This window comes from Mauremys mutica, chromosome 8 (assembly GCF_020497125.1).
Source record: "Mauremys mutica isolate MM-2020 ecotype Southern chromosome 8, ASM2049712v1, whole genome shotgun sequence".
Classification (NCBI taxonomy): Eukaryota; Metazoa; Chordata; order Testudines; family Geoemydidae; genus Mauremys; species Mauremys mutica.
Window position 1 is genome coordinate 96,409,653 of NC_059079.1, and position 26,548 is coordinate 96,436,200.

Here is a 26,548-nt window from a genome sequence, read left to right on the forward strand (position 1 = left end):
GCCTCCCCAAGATTAATACATTCATTCTGACACCACCCCCCTGAGGGAGGCCAGTACTACTGTTCCCAAGAGTCACAAATCCCATGGTATAGTATATACGGCAAGGAGCATGTTGCAAATTGGTTCTGAACAGCCTTGGATGGCAGATTACTCAGGTGGGGGCTAGCACTTTGCTAATGGCACTACACTGAACAGGTTTTCTAAAGCAACACAGTCTTCCCTCTCCCCACCCCAGCTGGAGGCTGAAGTCTGTTGGAGAGCAGCCCCATGGTCTGAACTGCCTATGACCCCCAGCAATAGGGCAAGGATCATGAGTATTCAGATAGCAGCTCCCAGAGCTTTCTACAGCTCCCAATATTCTGCTGTGATAGGAGATTTGCTTTCCCTGTGATAAGGTTTCAAATACAGAAAAGAAATGGAGGAGTTTCAAACACTGTCTAGCTTGTAAATAAAAACCAGCCAACGGCGTCAGACTCTATCTCCTCCGCTTCCCACCAAGCTTGTCCCGGCTAACAGCTTGGAGTGTCATGAGGTGATTAATGGAGAGTTCAGTGGAGCAGGGAAGGTGTCTGAAGCACCAGAGCCTGGCTTTACCAGTACCGCTTCCATCTACAGCAGGGGCAGGAAAACCTTTTGGCCCGAGGGCCACATCGGGTTTCGGAAATTGTATGGAGGGCCGGCTAGGGTGGGGCTGTGCCTCCCCAAATAGCCAGGCATGGCCTGGCGCTCACCCCCTATCCAGCCCCCCCCCCTGCTTCTCACCCCAGCGTCCCCCTAGACTCCTTCCCCTCCAACTCCCCTGTCCCCTGACAGCCGCCAGAACCCCCACCCCTGACTGCCCCCTGCCACCCCATCCAACCCCTCCTCTCCTTCCTGACTGCCCCCCCGAGACCCCTTCCCCATTCAACCCCTGTTCCCTGCCCTCTGACCGCCACGACTCCTACCCACACCCCTGCCCCCTGACCACCATCCTGAACTCCCCTGCTCTCTATCCTACCCCCCTGCTCCTGGCCCCCTTACCGTGCTGCCTGGAGCAAAGTGGCTGGCGGCGCTACAGCCACGCTGTGCAGCACAGAGCTGGGCTTTACAGCTGCGCTGCCCCAGGAGCTCGCAGCCCACCACCCAGAGCATTGCGCCGGCGGCGGAGTGAGCTGAGGCTGTGGGGGAGGCGGAACAGCAGGGGAGGGGCCAGGGGCTAGCCTCCCGGGCCAGGAGCTCAGGGTCCGGGCAGGAGGGTCCCGTGGGCCGAATGTGGCCTGCAGGCTCTGATCTACAGTGATGTAGCCCATGAAGCCCATGCATTTCTATGTCAAGGGGAACATGAACCCACTAGGGGGAATTCTTCACTTTCTTGCGATCTGAGCCACAGAGAAGCTGCACTGGCACCCCCACTCCCAGCTGGGGCAGTCCCCCTGACATAAGGGGCCTCTGACAGCTTTTCAACCCCTCCCTCCCTGTAAGGGCCCTGATGTAGGAGCCATTCTAGGGGCCAGAGGGGACTATGCCTGTATCTCAGCCCTAATGACCTGCTGCAGCAGGAGCACAAGTCAGAGTAGCTCTCAGAGCTACTTTAACCAATGCCAAAGGCTGAACCAGCTCCAGACTAGGGGAGGAACGTTGCCACCCTGAACCAGGCTCTGCCCTGGTGCAGCAATACATTTAGGCCTCTGACTGCATCTGTGTCAGCGCTTGCTCAGATGCAGTTGCCCAGATTCTTTACTAGATGGTACCAGTACAAAAGCACATTTCAAACAGAAGGCGCCAGCGTGACAGGATGTCGCATTATGAGAGGAAGGTATATCCTAGGTCCTGACTCCCGCACAGGAAACCTCATTTGGCAGGAAAGCAACACACGATGGGGCTGTCTGAAACCTTCCTCTCAGTAGCTCTGGCGGTTTCTTGCAGTTGTACATTGCAGGAACTCCCACCTCTAACCTTCTACCGAGGCTGCTGCAGCTCCTTGGTGACAAGAGCGATTCTCTAGCTGCTCACACCTTTCCCACAAGCATCTCGAGGAGCCCTTCGATTAACAGCCTGCGCAGAGTTCAGCTTCCGCTTTGAACCCACCATAGAACTTTTCCAGTCCCTTCACCACACACCATGAATTAGGTGTCTATTATTATCCCAGATAATCCTGATGGGATGGGTACCAAAATGCAGAGAGGTTCAGCAACTTGGCCGAAGTCACAGGATGTGTCTCAGTCTGTGGTAGAACTGGGAACACAACCAAGATCGCCTGACGACTCAGCTCACATTTCCGGTCTCTACAAGTCATTACCAATCTGATAATGGTACATACAGACAGAAGAGAACACTAAGCTTGAATAAACATCCCAAATTAAGAAAAAAGTGCATCTTCTGGAGCCCAGAGCACCCTAACAAATCTGTTGTAGGAGCAAAAAGGACAAAAATACTATGTCCCTGAAGAGTAGCAACTCTGAATCCATCCAAAGCAAACAGTTCTATGTTGTTGTTATTACTTATCTGTTTATGTTACTTGCAAGCTTGCCACGCAGAGCTGGTTGGGGGAAAAAATAACCACCTCAGCAAAATCCATTTGTTTTTGTCAATTTTCAGTGGAAAATTTTAACAATCAAAAAACTGAATAAACAATTTTTTTTAAAGTTTTCATTTGCTGAAAACTGAAGAAAATCCAATAAAAATAAATCATGGAAAGCAAAACAGTTTTTACACACACACACACACACACACACACACACACACACACACACACACACACACACACACACACACACACACGTTTAGTTTAGAATCCTGTGGCACCTTATAGATTAACAGACGTTTTGCAACATGAGCTTTCGTGGGTGAATACCCACTTCTTCGGATGCTCACCCACGAAAGCTCATGCTGCAAAACGTCTGTTAGTCTATAAGGTGCCACAGGATTCTTTGCTGCTTTTACAGAACCAGACTAACACGGTTACCCCTCTGATACTTGTTTAGTTTAAATTTCAGTTCTCCATTGGAATTTTTTTTCCAGCCAGCCCTACTGCAAGTACTTTTTGGGAAACACAGATCAAGTCGTTGCTCCAAGGAGCTTATAGTCTGAATGGTTTTAACTCTGATTGGTCTGTGATGAACCACACAATATGCAAAAATAATGTGGAGAGATACAGGATAATTTATCAGGGCTAATCAGCCAAAAAAAATTAACCAATCAAGACAATGACCCATTTGGAAAATCCTACCTCAAAGACTGCAGCCATGTTTGAAGTCTGAGCCATGCTCCATGTCTGAGCCATGCTCCATCCCAAATATAATCAGAAAAGGACTGATGTGCAACTGATTATCAATTGACTAACAATAATCCAAAACAATCAAAACATTCACTCCTACTCGGAGATGGTACAGCTGCTACAGCGAGAGAATAGGTGGTTCTAGCAAGCCGTGAAAACTAAAGATGTCCTCATCTCTGCCTGCTAGAAGCTAAAAGCATCCTTCCTGAAACACCCACTACTTTTGGATTGCTGATCCTTAGGCCACTAGAATGACTGTGGAGTCCAGAGTGAAATACTAGTAACTAAAGTTCAAGACTGTACTTTCCCTGGGAGTCCTTGCGTTATATAAAGGCGATAAAGTGGCCAACATATATGTTATTATTTTAAACATTTATGTTACAGTGTCTGATCTTAAAACTGGGATGACAGTGTCACAGATGAAAACGTGGGCGTTCCTCATTCCTGCTCCAACCACTAGACCACAACACTGTCAAACCGGGAATTACCAATTGAAGGTAAATTTTGAAACAAAAAGTTTTTTAAAAATACAGACTATCAGCATAAGCCACACTTCTTCTTGATGTTGCTGAATCTTCCAAAGAAAAAATTAGAATCGGTTAGAAATGCAAAAGGCCTGCTAGGTCATTGAATCCTTTCACACCAAGAACAGGATATAGTCCATGAGAGATTGTACCAGAAACTCAATTGATACTATAACTTTGATCTTAACCACAATAACCAGCTCTTCCGTACACAATGCCTCCCAAAATATTACACAAAGGATGGGTGAAATGATTTGGATAAAAATGATCCAAACCTTCCCCAGACCTCAACTAACCTTTCATTGAACCTGTATGGGGACACAACAAAGAGACACGTTACAGCAGACATGCCTAGCCCGCAAAAAAACACAGAAATTGGGCTTGTTTTTGGCTTAATTGGCTTGTGAGTTGCTTGTTGGCTAGTTTTTGGCTTGTAGCTTGTTTGGCTTGTAGCTTGTTGCTTCTTTTTCATTGGCTCCTGGCAAGAAGGGGCAAGGGGAGGGGAAGAGAGAGAGTCAGGGGTGCACAGCGGGACCACCACAGCCCCAGACTGCATGCCGGGGGGATCTAGTGTTGGGGTTCTTGGGGATTAGCTTGATTCTTGTCTTATTGTGAAAGTCAGGGTGCTTATTTACCACGTGAAAGTCGGCAACTGTGCACCTCTGTTCTCCTGGTCCTGACCAGAAAAGTCGTTAAGAAATACTATCCCCACCCCCCATTAGTCCCAGTTCCAGCCTAAATAGACAGTAAATACCCCAAACTTCCATCCTTGTTTTACAGACCAGAGATGCTGAGAGGGCTCAGATAAGCATCTGATCTTTAATGTCTATATCCGTTCCAAGCCTTCGAACCATTCGATGTTTGCTTATGCCCTAAAAGTGACCATTTAATAAATGGGCTCAAGATGCAACATTCAACATCCAGCTCTGGGTTCAGATTTCAAACAGCTCCCTTTGGCCATCTATCTCTGAGGGTAAATATTTTTGGCAACTAGCCTGATCTCACCACTGCTCAGACAATCGGAAGCCTTTTTTGTGTAAAACACTAACTTGCACTTCGTCCTTTATGTTCATTGCGGAGGTCAAGCCTTTGAAACTCAGATATGAAGATGTTAAAAGTTATTCCATAAATCACAGGCCATGTAAATTCTGATACGTTTCTGTGTTTGTTGACATGCGGTACATAGTGCCACTGTTACCACTCCTTCATCTTGACTCCTGCATGGGAAAAACATTGAGACTAATTTGGATATGCTGGGAACACTGCACTACCAGAGGAGAATGGACAAAGGCCTCCTCACCCACTTTGGAATAGCCATCACTTCATACAGTTACAGAGCTAGGTTTCCCCCCATCCCCCTTGTAATGGGATTGGCACCCACCTCTCACAAGTGCCCCTTTCTGGTTGGGCGTGTCTGCGTTCTTTAGTTCTAGTGATCCTTTTCGGTGAATCTCAGGCAGGTTTGTCAGTGACACAGTGCTCTGGCCAAGTCACACTGTCTGCATGTTAACCAGCACAAACCCCTTCTCGGGTATATGGTCCACCAGGGCATATTTCAGTACAACTCTGGTGGTGTCTCTCTCTAGCCCTCCCTGGGCTTTGGTCTTTAGTAATCCAGCCCTCATTTGGGCTGCAGCCCTCCCCAGTCCTAGCAACCAGCCTGGAGCTCCCTCAATGCTCCCCCAGGCCCTGCTGCTCTGCCAGCCAGCCTGCCCTACAGTCCTTTCTTTCCCTGCTCCAAGCAGCAACTGACTACTGCTCTGCTCTGCAGCTCCTTTTATATGTCCTTTCTAGGCCCTGATTGGCTGCTTCCCCTACAGCCACTCTAGCCTGCTTGGAGGACCTCTCCACTGCTCCTTTCCTGGGATGGGTGTGGCCAAACCCTGAGGCCTCCAACAGCGGGTCTTTGGGCCTAGTCCACCCCATCATACCCCTACAGTGAGTTTTTTTTTCCCCACAGGTGCTCTGTTTCTGATCTGACCCAACCTAGTTCACATGGAGCTCTATGGGGCTCCACATTACTTCACCCCTAATTCCTTAAAGATCTAGCCAATTGCTTGACTACAATTATGGGATGTTATTAAGAATGTTTGAGAGACCAGTTAACCAAGCTTAGCCAACTTTATTTGTCAAAGACAAAGGAGTATAATACAGAAAGTAAAAGAGTTCATACTTCATCAATCCTTCTGGGAATGAATTCTGGCAGCATCCAGTTCACTTTACACAGGTGTGCTCTGAAAATATGCACTTAAACTATTTATAGTACGGTTAGAGAGAATACTACGTGTCAGCCAAGATTAAAGTCGATCAATCAACTTTTGGTCTTGCTTTTCTTGTATCAAGCTTATCTTTTGTTTTGGATACTACATTCCAAGTATCAGTTGGGCCATGGAGGTACATCCGAATCTGTAACAGGACACACCTTTCATGCACCTTGCCTTTGAGTCTGCTGGAGCCAAAGCTGACTGCAACTTTACAAAGTGTTATAGGTGTTATCTGAGCCAGGGCCGGGCCACAACATTTTGGCACCTGAGGTGGGGAGCTCAAATGAAGCCCCCATACCCCCTCACTTGGGCCAAAATTTTGAAAGGTCTCAATTCTGCCTTATTCGTGTTCTACTCCTCTCATGGTACTGCTCTGCTACCTACCCCAATAAAGGAGAACTAACAACTTAAAATGCCTAGTTCAAAAATTTTAAGTAACACTTAACTTTCAAACGCCTGAACAGCAAATGTAACTTTTCTTGTCTGCATAGTAAACACTGGCATTTTTATCTGTTTGAATAATCCAAGCGGTGCTTTCCATGCCTTCTTGGTTGCAAAGATTTGAACTGCTTCCTGCTGAAGGTCCACAGTCTGGGCCAGCTCATGCTCTGTTGAGATGGTTGCAAGGTCGGCCAGCCTCTCCTGTGTCATTGTGGAATATAGATGTGTTTTTATTAACTTCAGCTTGGAGAAGCTGCGTTCTCCACTGGCAACTGTAACAGGAAGTGTTAGAAGTATGCACAGAGCAACAAAAGCATTTGGAAAGAGGGTGGTGATCTTATTTGTGCACATATATGCCAGAACAGCCTTTGGAGTTGATCCTGCTGAAATGTATCTTGAAAAGGCTTTCAGTTCATCACCTAAATCACTCGCATCAATATTGTGCATGTCATCATGTGTCAACACTGTCTCTAGTGCCCTGCATTGCTGGTGTAGGTCTTCTTCAGGTATAGTGAGGAGTTTTGGAATATCATACAACATCCCAAATATACTGCTGTGTTCCTTGAGCTGCATGAAACGTTCTTCAACTGACTGTATTGCACAATCTAGCACCTGGTTAAAGAATTCAACTTTGAATTGTTGTTTGGGGTCTCTTATGGGATTATCTCGAGCCTCGTAATCAAAATGTTTTCTTCTTCAGTGACTCTTGTATTCTTGAATGGGTAGGAAAATAGCTTCAGTGTGAAGTTCCTCTGCCAACTTCTGTGCACTCTTCAGAACGTTTTGAAATCCCTCATCTGACCGGTAAGACTGTAGGTATGACTTTGCTTTGTCCAGTTGTTCCATTGCTCCAGATATATCAAGGTGAACACCTTGGAGTCTCTTGCTTACAACATTTATTTCAAATTGTATGTTATGGCACAACACTAAGCCACACAGAAATGTGAAGTTATGTACATTTCTGGTGATTCCATTTCCCTCTGCCACTGTTCTCCCACGAACAGTTCCTGTCATAGCATTATCCTCCATAATGGCAACTATGGCATCATCTATCTTCCCAATTTGGTGTTTGATAGGCTTTATCACCTCCACTTGACTTTCCCATCGTGTGGCACTCAGTGGTTTCAGTGTCAGAGAGGATGTTCCCAGATGTTGCTTCAAAATTTGCCATCGATGAGTTGATGCAGAGAAAAATACATAGATGCTTTGAATTACATTAAAAAATTCAGCAGCCTCACTAGAAGCTGATGCTGCATCACTGACCACCAAGTTCAATGAATGAGAACTGCCTGGGACAAAAAAAGCTTGAGGGTTTAACTCTCGGATCCGTGTCTGCATTCCTCTGTTCTTTCCTCTCACGTTGGCACCATTATCGTAGCCTTGACCTCTCATGTCAGCTATCGCAATTTCAGTATCTTCCAGCTTTTTAAGAAGCACATTTGTCATACCAGCAGGTTTCAGAGTAGCAGCCGTGTTAGTCTGTATCCGCAAAAAGAACAGGAGTACTTGTGGCACCTTAGAGACTAACAAATTTATTTGAGCATAAGCTTTCGTGGGCTACAGCCCACTTCATCAGATGCATAGAATGGAACATATAGTATCTGATGAAGTGGGCTGTAGCCCATGAAAGCTTATGCTCAAATAAATGTGTTAGTCTCTAAGGTGCCACAAGTACTCCTGTTCTATTTGTCATACCAGCTCCTGTAGTATCATCAATGTCAATACATTCTAGAAAATGCTCTCTGACAGTCACCATTGCAGGGACATTTTCACTAGGTTCTGTTGTTGTTACAAAATGCACTATTAAAGTCATTTGTTCTGAATGGCCTATGTCAGGTGTGCAGTCCAGAATAACAGAGTAATATCTTGCTGACTTCAGATCTGCCACAATCTTCTGTTTGACTTTTGTTGCCAGTAACCGTATGATCTCATTTTGAATTGTTTTTCCAAGGTAGTGGTGTGTGTACATTTCTTGGGTGGTGACTCTTCTTCAAAGCTCCTGGAGTACAGCATCAAACTCAGACATCAGCTCCACAATTTTAAGGAAGTTTCCATTGTTTGGCACATACAGCTAATCTGAAGTGCCACGCAAGGCTAGGTTTTGGGTAGCAAGCATTCTCACAAGGGCAATGAGCCTTTTCAGGACATTTTGCCAGTAAAGAGACTCTGATGCAATCTTCTCTTAATGCTGATCATCTATTGTGGCCTTTAACCTTAGTCTCATACTAAGCTCTTTCCACCTATGGAATGCTTTCTGGTGGTTTGCTGCCTTCTCATGGCATGCCAGATTTCTAGCCAGATTTTTACAGTCCTTTGTTCCTGTAGAACCCAATGTGGCTGGAACATTAGACTGGAAGAGTTTGCAACAAAAACAGTATGCAGCATTCTGGGTTTTTGAGTACATAAGCCATGGCCTCTCCACTTTGTCACCATTGGGGATTTCACACCAGTAATGTGTTGGATGGAAACTTCTATTTTCATTGTCTTTGGGGAACATGAAGTTTTTCACTTGCTGTGGCCCATGCAGTACAAGGAAGTCCCTCAGGCTACTGCTCAAGTGGGTCCTCAGTCCTGGATCATCTAGATTTAAGGAACTAAACTCAGCAGCAGCTGTTTCTTGTGCCTCCACCACACTCTTCTCTGAGCTACACTTTTCTTCAGGAATGTGCATGGTTACATCCATTTGAGATGGAGATATGGATGTTGCAATAGCTGGCAGGTCACTGCACTATGACTAACTGGAAGATCCGGCATCTCCTCACCACTCACATCCTCACTGGGGACGGAAGGCTCACCGTGAACATTTGTGTCTGTGTATCTCAGGAGAGCGCCTCCCTGCTTAGATAGAAAAGCTTCCTTTGCTTTCTTTCTTTTTCTGAATGCTTCCCCAGAGGGGTGTTCTCTTCTTTCACTCATGACTGCTCTTCTGTGCCAGCTATAGTGGCTCTCAACACTCAGTTGAAGGGGACAAATAAGCAGGCTGGTAGCAGGGCCTGAGTGAGAGAAGATATCAGCATCTTAAGGGCCTAACTGGCTCCTACTACTTCAGTTGACTGCCTGTTCTCCTCAAGTGGGTTCATGGAAGCAGCAGGAAACAGGAAGCTCCCAGAGAAGCTGGTGTTAATCAGTCCAGGTTCCTGGGGGTGCTAGAGAGGTACATAAGAGGCTCCTCCTCCTCTCTCTCCCTGCAGCTTCTGCTGCTTTCTGTTATTCCCTCACCTTTTCTCCTGCCTGCCTGTTATGTCTCTTGTGCCCTCCTTCCTCCGGCACAGCACTCCACCATCTGTGTGCATCTAGAGCAGAGATAATACATATGCACTAGCAGCAGACACAATTTTCTACACTCTGGGTCCTAGTGGCACCCTCCCAAAGTCTGGCACAGTTCCTGGCCAGCCCTGATCTGAGCCTGAGCAGAAGTGAACAGCATTGTGGGAAAGACATAATACAACTTGGTTCACATAACTGCCTGCATGCTCTATGTGATACAATATTAATGAGGTGTGCACTACCCTAACATTTGTATGGCCTAACACCATCTTTCAAGCACTGCCCCTCTAACAGAGGTCAGTGTACTTTTTTGCTGCAGCTGGGAGCAGTCTGCTCTCAGAAAGATACCAAGAGTCTGATGCTACTCTGAGACCAGTTCCCAGGAAACTCGGATAGCCATTGCTGTCTCACAAACACATTCACCAGCCACATTCACACACCAGCTACTAACTATACCTTCACTACTCCAGTCCAAGAAACGAAAAGCCCATTATCAGTCTCAGCCTCTGGTCTCCTATGCCACATCTCATGGTGCTGTAGCCAAAGAATCAGACCAGCAAATCAGATCCGTTCAGATCTCAGCCCCAGCATATTAAAGTGGATTGATGCGGTTTTGAGCATTCCTAATTGACCAAACTAAGCAATTACAGCATAATTTCAGTCTGCAGAAAAATGCAATGGGCATACTTCTGTCCTCATTTACGCGGGTGCAAATCAGGAATAATTCCACTGATGTCAATGGAGTTCCACTGCTGTAAGCCCAGTGGAAGTGAGATCAGAACAGGTCAGAGTTGCCTTGTCACTCAGCATTTCATATCCACTCCTGTGATGACTGATGACTAATGGAAGCACATTTTCTTAGTGCAAAAGTTCTAAACTCTGCTGAAGAAAGCCAAGCCATGGAGCTCTTCTCTTGCATAAGAAAAGTCTCATACTTCAAAGAACTGGTGTGTGAAATACAGCAAGAAAACTATTCGGATATGAAGAGCTGTAACTGAACAAAGAAAGAATTAAAGATCAGCGGGAAAGCAGTATACAATAGCGATGCTTCTCTCACCTTATTCTTAGCTGACTTGCCTAAACTCTATGTGCTCTGTGAGAGATGTCTGGTGCTTTTAGCAAGCTAAAACATTTTTTCTTCATTAATGAGAACCTGATAGCATAGGACAAGAGTTCCATGGTGGGAGAACAAGTTGGGAGATATCCAGAGAGATGCTTTCAGCTTGTTCCAAAATCCTAGCATTTGCTCTAGCACTCCACAGTAAATCCAGGAACTACAGTACAGACCCAGTACAGACAGGGCTGATGAAACAGGTCTTAACTATCCCCTCAGAATGGTTAACCAGCATTGTAACAGCTGCTGGGCCAACTGCACAGACATCTGTTAAAGAAGCATAACTCTCCTGCAACAAAGCCTTCCCTATAGGATTTAACGCTAACTTTCTTCTCAAAAGGGTTTGGTAACAAGCAACTGAGGAAAAGAAAGTCATGTGTTTTTTTTTAATACATTCAGTAAAGCAAGGTGTCTTTTTGGTGCTGTTAATATGAGGATGGAAGGAGGAGTGTTTGATGGGACAAATCTTGCCCAATTAGAAAGGCTTAGACAGTATGTGAATAGTGCTGAAAACCATAGACTGGCTGTGGGCAATGAGACATTACATTAAGAGGTTCATATTACCTACAATGTGACTCTCATGAGTGGGACTGAGGGCCCAGTTTGACCCTAAAAGGAGAATGGAATTTGAACGCTGGGGCCACTTACATGACTGTATCACTTACATAGTTGTGTGGGGAAAGAAAACGTGAGTTTGACCATGCTCCCAATCTTTTACAAAGACAGAATTAACGGAGTCACTGGGAAAACAGAACTGCCTGTGATTCCAAAGAACTATGAAAGCTATGGCCTATGGGTCTCTAAAATTACGCTTCTCAAAACAGTTCAACAGTATGTGCTCTAGAAACCATCAACAGTCCACTAAACCACATGTCCAGGCACTTCCTGGAAGAAATGAAATATGTCCTATAGTTCATACTGTAGTCAGTGCAGAAGTTGCTTTAAAATACTTACTGGCGTTGAAGTCTTATGTCTGTGCATTCTCCTGAATAGGGGGTCTTTTGGCATAATGAAGAATGCTGAATGAGATGAAGCACCTTGCTTGCCTTCACTAAACCCCAAACCGCTCTCAGCCCTGGTCTACACTATGAGTTTAGGTCGAATTTAGCAGCGTTAGATCGATTTAACCTTGCACCCGTCCACACGACAAAGCCATTTTTGTCGACTTAAAGGGCTCTTAAAATCGATTTCCGTACTCCTCCTCATTGAGGTGATTAGCACTGAAATCAACATCACCGGGTCGAATTTGGGGCAGTGTGGACACAATTCAACGGTATAGGCCTCCAGAAGCTATCCCAGAGTGCTCCATTGTGACCACTCTGGACAGCACTGTCAACTCAGATGCACTAGCCAGGTGCACAGCAAAAGCCCTGGGAACTTTTGAATTTCATTTGCTGTTTGGCCAGCATGGTGAGCTCATCAGCACAGGTGACCATGCAGAGCTCATCAGCAGAGGTGACCGTGCAGTCCCAGAATCGCAAAAGGGCTCCAGCATGGACTGAATGGGAGGTACTGGATCTGATAGCATGGATTCATCTCCCCAAACAGCAATCAGAACTCCATTCCAAAAGATGAAATGCCAAAATGTTTGAAAAAAAATCTCCAAGGGCATGATGGACAGAGGCTACAACAGGGACTCGCGGCAGTGCCATGTGAAAATTAAGGAGCTCAGAAAGCCTACCAAAAAACCAGAGGCAAATGGATGCTCCAAGTCAGAGCCCCAGACATGCCGCTTCTATGATGAGCTTCATGCAATTTGGGGGGGGGAAGGGGGCTACCACTACCCTACCCCTGTCTCATGCAACAGGGATGAGGATTTTGGGGATGAGGAAGATGAGGAGGTGGAGGAGGATGAGGATAGCACACAGCATGCAAGCAGAGAAACCATTCTCCCCAACAGCCAGGAACTGTTTATCACCCTGGAGCCAATACCCTCCAAACCCTCCCAAGGCGGGCTTATGGACATGAAGCCAGAGAAGGCACATCTGGTGAGTGTACCTTTGTAAATATAATGCATGGTTTAAAATAAAGTGAGTTTAATGATTAATTTGCCCTGAAGACTTGAGATGCATTCACGGCCAGTACAGCCTCTCCTTTTAAATGGCCAACCCAACAGGTGCTTAGTATGGGAAAGGAGGGCGCTGCTGTTTGAAACCATTCCCACAAGTTATGAAGGTAGAAGAAGCCAAAAGACTGAGGTGAGGAGAAAGGGGTAAACAGTGAGGTGGCAAAGTTTGCAGATGATACTAAACTACTCAAGATAGTTAAGACCAAAGCAGATTGTGAAGAACTTCAAAAAGATCTCACAAAACTAAGTGATTGGGCAACAAAATGGCAAATGAAATTTAATGTGGATAAATGTAAAGTAATGCACGTTGAAAAAAATAACCCCAACTATACATACAACACGATGGGGGCTAATTTAGCTACAACGAGTCAGGAAAAAGATCTTGGAGTTATCGTGGATAGTTCTCTGAAGATGTCCACGCAGTGTGCAGAGGCGGTCAAAAAAGCAAACAGGATGTTAGGAATCATTAAAAAGGGGATAGAGAATAAGACTGAGAATATATTATTGTCCTTATATAAATCCATGGTACGCCCACATCTCGAATACTGTGTACAGATGTGGTCTCCTCACCTCAAAAAAGATATTCTAGCACTAGAAAAGGTTCAGAAAAGAGCAACTAAAATGATTAGGGGTTTAGAGAGGGTCCCATATGAGGAAAGATTAAAGAGGCTAGGACTCTTCAGTTTGGAAAAGAGAAGACTAAGGGGGGACATGATAGAGGTATATAAAATCATGAGTGATGTTGAGAAAGTGGATAAGGAAAAGTTATTTACTTATTCCCATAATACAAGAACTAGGGGTCACCAAATGAAATTAATAGGCAGCAGGTTTAAAACAAATAAAAGGAAGTTCTTCTTCACGCAGCGCATAGTCAACTTGTGGAACTCCTTACCTGAGGAGGTTGTGAAGGCTAGGACTATAACAATGTTTAAAAGGGGACTGGATAAATTCATGGTGGCTAAGTCCATAAATGGCTATTAGCCAGGATGGGTAAGAATGGTGTCCCTAGCCTCTGTTCGTCAGAGGATGGAGATGGATGGCAGGAGAGAGATCACTTGATCATTGCCTGTTAGGTTCACTCCCTCAGGGGCACCTGGCATTGGCCACTGTCGGTAGACAGATACTGGGCTAGATGGACCTTTGGTCTGACCCGGTACGGCCTTTCTTATGATCTTATGAGGTTTACCATGGCTGCCTGCAAGCCAAATTCTGTTTCCTGGCCCTGTGTGTGTGATCTCTCACACCAAACCGGCAGGACCTCAATATAAGAGGCGAAATGCAACCTTGTACCGAAAGCACATGTGCTATGTAATGTTAACAGCTTGGTTCACCGTGAAAGAGTCTACCCATTGTTCTCTAAAATGAGTCTTTTTAAATACTACTCTCTCTTTTTTTCCTCCCGCAGCTGCAAATGTTTCAACATTCCCCTCTATCATCTCCATCCCAGAGGCTAGCGCATATAAGAAGGCGAAAAAAATGCACTCATGATGAAATGTTCTCTGATCTCACGCAGTCCTCCCGCAGGCAAACAATATCAGAGGCCAGAAAAGCAGAAAATGAACACGAGGACAGGCAGGACGAGCAGGATGAGAGGTGGCGGGAGCAAGATGAGAGGTGGCGGGAGCGCAATGAGAGGAGGCAGGATGCCATGCTGAGGCTACTGGGGGATCAAACTGATATGCTCTGGTATCTGGTGGAGCCGCAGGAAAGGCAGCAGGAGCACAGGCTGCAGCAGCTGCCCCTGTGTAACCGCCCGTACTCCTCCCCAAGTTCCTTAGCCTCCTTACCCAGATGCCCAAGAACGTGGGGGGCTCCGGGCACCCAACCACTCCACCCCAGAGGACTGCCCAAGCAACAGAAGGCTGGCATTCAATAAGTTTTGAAGTGCAGTGTGGCCAGGGGCGGCTCCAGGCACCAGCGCTCCAAGCGCTTGCCTGGGGCGGAAAGCCACTGGGGGCGCTCTGCCGGTCACTGCGAAGGCGCCAGGTGGGTTGCCTTCGGTGGCTTACCTGCAAAGGGTCCGCTGGTCCCACGGCTTTAATGGACCTCCCGCAGGCGTGCCTGTGGAGGGTCCACCGAAGCCATGGGACCAGCGGACCCTCCGTGCTTGGGGCGGCAAAATGTCTAGAGCCGCCCTTGAGTGTGGACTTATCCTTCCCTCCTCCCCTCATCCACCACCCCACCTGATGCTTTCCTCCTTCCCCACCCCTCCCAGGCTACCTTGGCAGTTATCCCTCTGTAGTGAGGCGGCCTGGCTCCCGGCCGCACCTGAGAGGGAGGAGCCAGAACAGCCGCCACAATGGGCGGAGCCACCACTGCTTGTCCCCGCCCCCTGGAAGTCAAGGGGCGGGACAGGAAGTATAAAGGCCCGGCCCCAGCGCTCAGTTGCAGCCCAGCAGCCGGAGAGGACAGACGCCCCTGACCGAGCTCCTGCTGGACCGAGCCTTCCCTGAGCCCGGTACCCTGAGGAGGACTGGCCGAGCCTTCCCCGATCCCGGTACCTTGAGGAGAACTGGCCGAGCCTGCCCCGAGCCCGGTACCCCCAGGAGGACTGGCCGAGCCTGCCCCGAGCCCGGTACCCCGAGGAGGACTGGCTGAGCCTGCCCCGAGCCGAGCCCTGAGGAGCAGCCCAAGCTAGCCAGCCCTCAGCACACGGAGGAGCCCATGGTGTGGGACCCAGCGCCGGACCCCAGAGATGAGCAGGTACCCATGGAGGGGGAGATGGAAAGTAGCCCGGGGGTAGCTGACCCCAGTCTGGCTACAGCAGACTTCGAGCCGATGTCAGTGTGTTGCGGTCAGGACCCCACCGACACAGCAGCAGACTAACTGCCGCTGTTAGGGCCCCCGGGCTGGGACACAGTGGAGTGGGTGGGCCTGTGTCCCCCCCTGCCACCTCCCTCATGGGTGGCAGTCTCCCCCTCACACCAGAGCTCAGACACAGAAGTCTGGACTCACCTATTGTTGCTGCTCAGCTCCTGCTTCAAGGACCTGAGCCCTGAACTATTGTTGCTGCTCAGCTCCTGCTTCAAGGACCTGAGCCCTGAACTATTGTTGCTGCTCAGCTCCTGCTTCAAGGACCTGAGCTCTAGAACTGCTGTTTGCCGCCCCGCCCTGACTGAGGGCCTGGGCTTAAATTACTGACTCTGTTTGTTCAGCCCCTGCCTGAGCGTCTGAGCCTAGAACTGCTGTTTGCTGCCCCGCCCGGACTGAGGGGTTGGGCTTCATTGACTGTTTGTTTTTGCTCAGCCCTGCCTGAGGGTCTGAGCCCTTGGACCTTCGGAGACTGAACTGCTGATTTAGGCCATGTAGTGACGCGGCCTGGCTCCTGGCCGCACCTGAGACGGCCGAGCCCCCACACCGGACCCTTACACCCTCCTATTTGTGTGATGAATTAATAAAGAATGCGTGATTTTGAAACAATAATGACTTTATTGCCTCTGCAAGCGGTGATCGAAAGGGGGAGGGCGGTTGGCTTACAAGGAAGTAGAGTGAACCAAGGGGGTGGGTTTTCATCAAGGAGAAACAAACAGAACTGTCACACCGTACTCTGGCCAGTCATGAAACTGGTTTTCAAAGCTTCTCTGATGCGCAGCGCACCCTGCTATGCTCTTCTAATCGTCCTGGTATCTGGCTGTGTGTAATCGGTGGCCAGGCAATGTGTCTCAATCTCCCATCCTGCCATAAACGTCTCCCCCTTACTCTCACAGAGATTGTGGAGCACACAGCAAGTGGCAATAACAATTGGAAAATTGATTTCACTGAGGTCTAATCAAATCAGTAAACTGTGCCAGCACACTTTTAAACGGCCAAAGGCACATTCTACCACCATTCTGCACTTGCTCAGCCTATAGTTGAACAGCTCCTGACTACTGTTCAGGGTGCCTGTGTATGGCTTCATGAGCCATGGGAGCAAGGGGTATGCTGGGTCCCCAAAGATAACTATAGGCATTTCAAGTCCCCAACAGGTATTTTCTGGTCTGGGAAGTAAATCCCTTCCTGCAGCTGTTCAAACAGACCAGAGTTTCTGAAGATGTGAGCATCATGTACCTTTCCCAGCCATCCCACACTGATGTTGGGGAAATATCCCTTGTGATCCACCGGTGCTTGCAGCACCATTGAAAAGTACCCCTTGTGGTTTATGTACTGGGTGCCCTGGTGCTCCGGTGCCAAGATAGGGATATGCGTTCCGTCTATTACCCCACCACAGTTAGGGAATCCCATTGCAGCAAAGCCATCCACTATGGCTTTCACATTTCCCAGAGTCACTACCCTTGATAGCAGCAGCTCAGTGATCGTGTTGGCTACTTGGATCACAGCAGCCCCCACAGTAGATTTGCCCACTTCAAATTGATTCCCGACTGACTGGTAGCTGTCTGGCGTTGCAAGCTTCCAGAGAGCTATTGCCACTTGCTTGTGAACTATGAGGGCTGCTCTCATCTTGGTATTCTTGCACTTCAGGGCAGGGGAAAGCAAGCCACAAAGTTCCATTAAAGTGCCCTTACACATGCGAAAATTTCACAGCCACTGGGAATCATCCCAGACCTGCAACACTATGCGGTCCCACCAGTCTGTGGTTGTTTCCCAGGCCCAGAATCGGTGTTCCATCGCATGAACCTGCCTCATTACCACCATGATGTCCACATTGCCAGGGCTCATGCTTCGAGAAGTCTGTGTCCATGTCCTCATCACTATCATGATTGCACTGTTGTCGCCTCCTCGCCTGCTTTTGCGGGTTCTGGTTCTGCACATACTGGTGTTTACAATGCTCACAACAGCAGCGGTGAGCTGAGCAGGCTCCATGCTTGCCAGGGTATGGTGTCTGCAGGAGAGCAGAGTTGCAGTGGAGGCGGTGGATGACGACGGATGCCACAAGACTAGATGTTTATACCGAATGACGAGAGCACCTACGAGGCGGATTCATGGCACCAGGAGAGCAGAGTTGCAGCAGAAGTGGTGGAGGATGACGATTAGCACTGCACACATTTCCCGCGGAAGAACACATGTTCCCGGGAGCCCATGACAGACAACAAGGAGAAATTGGCTATCGAGACACGAGCAGGAGAGCAGAATTGCAACGGAAGCGGTGGATGAAGACGGGATGCCATGAGAATAGATATTTATAAAGAATGGTGAGAGGCCCTGCAAAGTGGAAGCAGTGGTTGGATGACGTCGGTTAGCAGTCCTACTGCACCGTCTGCTGAAAAAAGGCGCAAAACGATTGTCTGCTGTTGCTTTCACGGAGGGAGGGACGACTGACGACATGTACCCAAAACCACCCGCAAGAATGTTTTTGCCCCATCAGGCATTGGGAGCTCAATCCAGAATTCCAATGGGCAGTGGAGACTGTGGGAACTGTGGGATAGCTCCCCACAAAGCAACGCTCCGAAAATTGACGCTAGCCATGGTACTGCGGACACACTCTGCCGACTTAATGCGCTTAGTGGGGACACACACAATCGACTGTATAAAATCACTTCCTAAAAATTGACTTCTATAAATTCGACCTAATTTTGTAGTGTAGACATACCCTTAAGACTCAGTTGAGGAGCTCTGATTTGGTTTTGAGAAACCTCACTCATCAGGGTTTGGTTTCACAAAACAAAATCCCACAACAGGCATTTTTGGGGGTCTGAGTCACCAGAGTGTGAAGGCTTTTCAAGAAAATGACTTGTTTGTCAAAGGCATTAGCCAACTCAGGAGACATACTAGTGAGATACAGAGCTTCCTCTGAGACTCAGAGTTTCCCCATCTTTTTTTTTTTTTAATAAGAACAGGGAAAATGCCAAAGGGTCAGAATTTGAGCTTGTGTAAGCAAAGCTCTGAAGTTTACATTTAAAACTGAGCCAGACACTGCACAGTAAAATGCAGTGCAAGGAACAATCCAGCAATGGCCTAGAGGATGTACTAGATGTCAGAAGACCTGGACCATCTCCAGTTTCTAGGGTTATCTGCATTTTTAACTTGAGGCTGAAAAACTGAGCTGAAATCTCCCAAGAACCACCTCTCTTGGGGTATTCTGGCATTTCCACTCCCTACCCTCACCGGAAGCAAGATATGGAGAAGGACGTGGCTAGGACAAATAATAGGTTCGGGGGGAGGGGAGGGAGGAAATCAATCTACTGTGAACCTCCACAACTCTTGGATTTGGAACCAGTTTGGGGGTTTTGTTTTATCCAGCCTAGCCTCACTCTTTGGATGAATGTACCTTGTTTCAGTTAACAAGGCAAAACCTGAAGCTATTCTGGCAATGGTCACACTGACCCAGTTCCCCTAACACACAACACAGCCTTCAACTGATGGAAAAGTCATTCAACAACATTAAAAAGCAACACCTGCCACACAAAACCTTGTAGGTCAAGAAAGAACAACTTCCTGCAAAACCCGCAGGCAGTGATGTTGGGACAATCTGAAAGGTGAGCAGCACACAAGGGCAAAACCCTGCTCTGCATCAAATCTCACAGCCAGGACTTGGTTTCTTGGCCTCGGTCCCAGTTTACCTCAGGCAGAACAGCGTGGAAACAGTTTCATTCATTCTGTTTTGCTGATAGTGGCACACTGGGAGCTGAAACTTTGCACTGGCCATGTCTGGCATTAGAGATCAGCTAAAAGAAATTCAGTGCTGTGTCAGTTCAGTCTAATGGGAGAAATATTTTATCCTCATGCTGGGGGCAGGACTCCTCTAACTAGATCTTGGTGGAAATAGTTTAATCAAAAACTAATTTGGATGAAAAATGGCTTATTGTGAAAAACAAAACAAAAAATGTGGAAAAATTGCTTTTGGACATTTTCCCAAGAGAAATTTTTTTTGATCAAAAACACTTTTCAAAAATTGAAAATTTTCACTGAAACCCAAAGTTTGTTTTCCAAAAACAGTTTTTTGAAAATCAAAACATTTTTAATTTTTTTTTTTTAAACTAAAATATTTTCATGGGGAAAAGGAAAGAAAATAATTCCCCTCTCCACAAAAAAAATCCTATGAAAAATAATTGCTATTTTCCAAGGAGCTCTCTCTCTCTCTCTTACCGGAAAGCTGGGGAAAAGGGTGGTCTCCTTACTGATGCACCACTCTTATCTTGTGTCTTCTACATTGTGAAAACATTTCCCAACTAGGGTGACCAGACAGCAAGTGTGAAAAATCAGGACAGGGGTGGAGGATAAAAGGAGCCTATATAAGAAAAAGACCCCAAAATCGGGACTGTCCCTATAAAATCGGGACATCTGGTCACTCTATTCCCAACACTCAGCGTGGTTGGTTTCACCACAGAAATGTAGGACAGGACTGGAAGGGACTGTGAGAAGACAGCCAAGATACTAATAGCCAGGAGTTAGACCATGAGTTCAGTCGAAGGACCCATGTAGTTCGCTGGGTATTTCCCAGAACAGTAATGCTAGCTGATCATGGAGGTTGCTTTATCCCAATTCAGCAGATTCAAACACCAGCAATGCTGAATCAGCCCTTCATTCTTTGCAGGAACATATGGGCAAAATGTTAAAATCCAAAGCTTTGGGCACACTTTCATCACAGTATCATACCTATCTGCCGCTGGGGTGGGAAGTTGGAGAACAGAAGATCCCATAAAGCCTGTGTTTTCCCTTTGCCAAGATTTCTTTTCCCATCTACTATCGTGAAGGCTGCCACCTTCCACCCCCACGCTGGCTGTACTTCATGGGTTAGTACTTCGAGACGGAAGAGAAGATAAGATTAATGTTACTGCAAATAATCATGTCCCTCAAGTTCAAGGTAAACAGTTATAAAAGCAAAAGTTTATATTAATTTTATTTCTTGGCTTATTTTTTGTTCAAGTAGTTGCTTCCTGTGTGTGTTGGGAATGGATGATCTGTGCTGGGGAAGAGGTTAATAGAGAGCTTAAACTGATGCTTCGCATTAGTGATGCTTAATTGTTGAATGCCTTTGCCAGAAACCAAAGACACAGTTATCCCCACCATAAGGTAGTACAACTTACATACTGCAGGACAGGCGCTTTTAGAAGCTTGATCTCAATTCAAACCAGTTGTATTTGACTGGGATTGAACCATGAAGCCTGTGGGGAAGACAGTTTTATTTATATTGGTTATTTATTGGGTATCAAATTATGTTTGGGCTGAGTTATCATACACAGTACTAATGACGAGTGGGGTTCTGCTTGGTTATGCAGCTAATGGAGAGTCATGTAAACTGTCACAGCTCTGATTTCTTCCATCAGCTGATACAGACAGAACACAGGGGACACCTGGGGGAATTTAGCAGGACTAAATTGCAGGGATTGACCTGGCTTTCATGCTCCAGCTAAGGCAACTCGCACCACCAAATGTATGCAAATACAACAGGGTTATTCAGATACAGTTAAGATCAAAACCAATGCCTGTGCATTCGAAGTATCATTTGTGTTACCAGCCCCACACCCTGAATGTCTAGAACAAATGCTTGGTTTAGAACTAATTGGGAACTCTCTCTCTCACACACACAATCTTTTTTTATGTGGTTTCCACACAATCAAAATTTTCTGGGGGTAATTTTTGATTTTGCTGAAATTTTTTGATTTGCCATTGGGAAAAATCAAAAGGAAATATTTGTTTCCCAACTTGAAACAGTTTGGTTGGTTCAACTGTATTTAAATGTTTTGTGGCAGGTCAGACAGACATTAATCTGGGTCCCCCTGAGTTACCATATTGCCTCATGGGAGTTGTAATTCAAGTGCTTTATGACCCTATTCATCTGTTGGCCAGCTTCCCTGACAAGACAACATCTTTCATAATGCACTCCCGTCTCACTTCTGGCTGAGCCATCATAAGAGTCCAATGGCCATGGTGCATCTAGTCTGGCCAGTGAGCCTCACCCAGAGAGGAGACTATAGGCATGCAGCACCTGAACTACAACTCCCATGAAGCAATGCAGCAGCTTAGGCAGATGCAGTTCGATGTCAAACTGAATCAAAATGCAATGTTTTGATTTGGGAATGTAACAATTTTTCATTTCAATAAAAAAAAAGTATTGAAACAAAACATTCTGAAAAATTTCTTTTTACAACTTTTTGTTCCACAAAACAGTTTGTTTTCTCTACTTTTAGTCCTGATTTGGGATGAAAAAACGTCAAAATACTAGAATTGCCCATGGGATGGAAATTCCATTTCATGCCGAGCTCTAAACAGGACAAAGTGTCAAGATACTAAAGGAGTTCCACAACAGATCACAGCCAGCTAGGAGTGCATTATACACCAGAGAGGGCCATATGCAGTATTTTATGCCTGATCAATCAATTAGATCTACTGAGAACTGCACTTTTAATGTTCCCTTACTTACTTTTAATGTTCACCTTGCAACATTCACCAGTCCCCCTTTATCTACATGAATTTCTTTGTTCCCATGTAAATGTAACATGTTTATAAGACAAGTAAAAAAAAAAGTTGGGGCCCACAGTTATCTAACTAGGACCCAATATTAACAAGTAGAGGAGGCTGAAAAGTGAAAAAAGAAAACAATTTTGTCAAAACTTTTTATGTGGGTCTTTTTTTTATTTTTTCAAAATGTTGATGAACAACTGAATACACTAACAACCTGATCAATGCAGCTCTAAAGTGAAGTACTGAATGTGCTACAGTCATTTTGGGCAGTTGTCAGAGATGGTGGATTGGAATAACATGCTCATCTCCTGGGCCAATTCTTTGCTTAGCCCATACATTATGCATTAGAAATGCTGCAGCTATATCTTGCAAAGTACTGAGCATCTTTATCTCCCACTGGCTTCAAGAAGCAGTGAGTGTGCTGACCACCATATTGAAGTCTGAACCTGCAAGGTACTGAAATCAGACTTCTAAGGTACCTCAGCTATTAAACCATATAGTGTTGTTTTTTTAAAAACTGAAGTGTGGCAAAACCTGCCAGTTTCTTTCTTTATTGCCTCCTACACTGAGGAAAAAGTTGCAGTGACCCCTGATAAAACATGCTTTCTACAGAGGAGACAATGGCTGCTCAGTTTCTCAGCTATTTTCAGCACCACCGCCTCTGTGTGCGAGACATGTTCTGAGACATGTTTATGTGGTTTAACACTTTCAAATAGTTCTTGTTCCATGCCAGGCCCAGCAGTTCTGCAGTTCCTAGGTCAGTGACTAGGCATCTTATTGCTGGCACCAAGCCTATCTGTCCAGCCCAGTTGCAGAAAATTTCTAAAAAAGGCACCATCTCACATAAAGTGTTAAGGAAGGGGTTTTTTTCTGGATTACTTGCTCAGAGACTGTCAAAAGTTCTCTCTTTACATCAGATTCAGATCCTTTAGCAGCTAAATGGGCAGAGATTTTTCTGCCTTTCCAAAGATGGGTGTCATTGGAGAGGCAAAAATGTTTATGTAAACCCTGGGAATTAAATCCCATTCTTCATTTATCATTGTATCATAATAAAATAATAATAATAAAAGATCTTTAAAGAACAATGCAGGTAGTAATGTAATATTTAACACAGATAGTTTGTGTTGCTAAGGTACTGGTATCGGACTCTGGATTCAATTCCCACCTCTGCAACAGGATTTCCTATGTGACCTTGGGCAAGTCACTCGATTGCTCTGTGCCTGGGTTTCCCAATCTGTACCATGGAGATAATTATTCCATACCTCATAGGGGTACTGCGAGGAGAAATTCACTAATGCTTGTGAGGTGTTTAGATACCATGGTGATGGAGGCTATCACATACGTACCTTTATAGAGTAAGGTCTTGTCTACACTACGGGGGTAAATCGACCTAAGTTAAGCAACTCCAGCAAAATCAATAATGTAGCTGGAGTCGATGTAGCTTAGGTCGACTTACTGCAGCGTCTACACTGCGCTGGGTCAATGGGAAACACTCTCCTGTTGACTTCCCTTACTCATCTCGTTTCAGTGGAGTACCGGAGTCGACAGGAGAGCGATCTGTGGTCGATTTAGCAGGCCTTCACTAGACCCACTAAATCGATCCTTGGTGCATCAGTTGCCACAGTGTCGATCCCCGGTAAGTGTAGACATGCCCTAAACCTAAAAATTGTTGTAGGTAAATAGATTACACTTGTCACCAACGGTTCATCAGTTAGGCCAAGAAATGGGCCATGGAGATGGAAGTAGCCTCTTACCCTGACATGGTGCTTCCAGGACAGCTTTGTGGCAGAAGCATGAAGGAAGCTGGCTGCCACCTGCACTGTCAGAAGGGGTCTCTAGGGTTGTATAAATACACTTTTTAAAAGCATCATATTCACTTATAATACTTCCTGAAATTTGACATGCCTGAGTAATGCCTGCGATCAGTGACTAGCTGCCAACCAGCACCTTGGTCATGCCATAAGATGCCAGCACTCCTCCATTTTCTCATACATTGACCCTCGTAATGGGCTGGTGGGCATTTGGAGTTACTCAGCTCTGCATCAGGAGAAGCTGGGATGAGAGGGATGGAGGCTAAAGCTCTCCCATAATTGTTTAGACCAACTCTAATAAAGAGATTGTTGAGGCTCCTTACATACGAGCCGGCATTGAGCAATGCCTCCCCGGTTTGCCTTGCTTTGCAGTGATCATGATTAAAAGACTGTTAGAAAACTAGATACTGCAATCTAGACAAGATTACTTCAGGATTCCCTGGAAAATTCTGCCACTACTGAAGTACCACAACCAGCAGAGAACAGCCTCAGGGCTCTGTGTATTATGAGTTTATGCAGCTGCACAAATGGTCATGTAATTGGATTATTTTTAAACTATTACATAACTTTGCACAGATCCTCAGCTGCAAATTAAGGTGGCTTTCTTCACTTGAGTGCAGCTATTGTCTGAGAATTTACACCAGATAATCTGATCCTTTAATTCTCTAGTCCTTAGATGGTGAAGAAAACCTTCAAAATAGGAACCAAATGTATCCGGACACATAGCAAGGTCTGTTTGCAGTCAAATGTTCTGGTTCATCTCTATGGGGTCCTTCTCTGCAGCCCAGAGATGAACAATTCAAATGGCCACATTATTTCACTGCTGATCGGTTTTGGGGAAACGTAGAATTGATGTGCTTATTTGTTAGCTTTGGATCCCTGCCCTGAAAACCTTGCTGTCTAGTTTAAGGTAAGTGGTAATTAATATAACAAACAATAGAAGGAGTGAGGGAAGAATCATAAGAGCGTGCAGTTAACTCAGACTAGGAGGGGCATAACCTGAATGCTCAAACACTATTAATCATTTTACTTTATAAAAACTCTCTGCCTACTTCTTTTCTATTTTGAACACTGTGTTGATTCCCTGACTCTTCCCATTTCAATTTTAGTTTAACACATTCCTGTTTCTAGGTCAAGGGAGTGCAACGAGCTGTCTCATAACAAAGTTATCCATAAGCTTTTAAACTGTCTTAACCTCCACTCAACAGGTAGATGCTGAACAGCTCACTCCTCCACTGCAGGGCTGACGACCCTGAAGGTAAGAAACCACTTTTCAAAGATAAGTACTGGATACAAATCCACCCACACTCTCTAGGTGCTGTATCCTTTATCATCTGCTACTAATTACATTCAAGCACAAGAGAGTACGCCCTAGAAATCCACTAACCTGGCCAACCCTCAGGCCTGCTCTGCTTCTTCCCCCATTGCAGAACACCCACAGGCCTCATAGAGCCGGATGTGGCTTCTTGTTTTTGAGGTAGGTGGTGAAAGTGTCCAGAGCTCAGTTCAGTTAACAGAGCTGCCTGCTTCACATGCACATTAATCAGTTTGCCAGCTGCAAGCAATGTGTCCTTACTTGACTAAAATATCTAACAGTTATTCCCCAAAGGGCTACCCAGCACACACACAATACCAAACACACACACACATACAAACACACTTTCCAGCTCAGCAGTGCAGAGACTGGCTCATTCACACAGTCTTGCCCTTGGCCACAGTTCTTTACCACATGCCCACTCTTACCTCTTGGTTCTTCCGATACAGATGGTTTTTAAATCCCTTATTTACCCTTCTCCCTTCCCTATTTGTCACCCATTTGCACCTTTAGTGGCTGGAGGGTTTGGTGCATTTGTAAGGCACTCTGGGTGAGGAATAAGAAATAGGAAGTGAGCACTGAGACGTGTTCAGATGATTGGATTCTCTTTCCTCGTATCTCACCATCAGTGCTTGTTTGTTGCAGATATCTGGCCCAGCTTTAACACCACCAACAATCTTCAGGGCACCCAAGATACTGCTATTACTATTTACCCCTTATTATATGTAATCAACCAACACCACCATGGAGTAGGGAAGTATTATTATCTCCATTTTACAGATGGGGAAACTGAGGCAGGAGTGTTAAGTGACTTGTCCAGTGCAAGGGCAGGCGTCATTGTTAGGGCATGTTGGAACTTTGGGTTTCCTGTTTCCCAGTCCTCTACTCAGAGCCAGACCACTAGAGCACATTCTGTAGTGACCATGCTAATGCCTAAGCACAGTCATGGCATAATTATGACTAGAAGCTTAAGGAGTAGTCGCTTGCAGGGAATGAAGATGACACTGGTCATACAATCAATACCTAGTGCAAGGGAAAACAAAGCAACATGGATTCAAACCAAGGGAGATGTGAAGAGGACTCCCCAGCAATAAGCCCGAATGAACCGAGAGAAGCCAAGAATACAACTACATCTGCTACGATGCC

General features: G+C 46.0%; 1 long non-coding RNA gene across 3 annotated transcripts in view; it reads right to left on the minus strand.

Annotated features, from left to right (window-relative positions):
• Window positions 1-26,548, minus strand: part of LOC123375472 — a 79,799-nt gene that overhangs the window by 4,140 nt on the left and 49,111 nt on the right. The gene's annotated exons all lie outside the window — the stretch shown is intronic.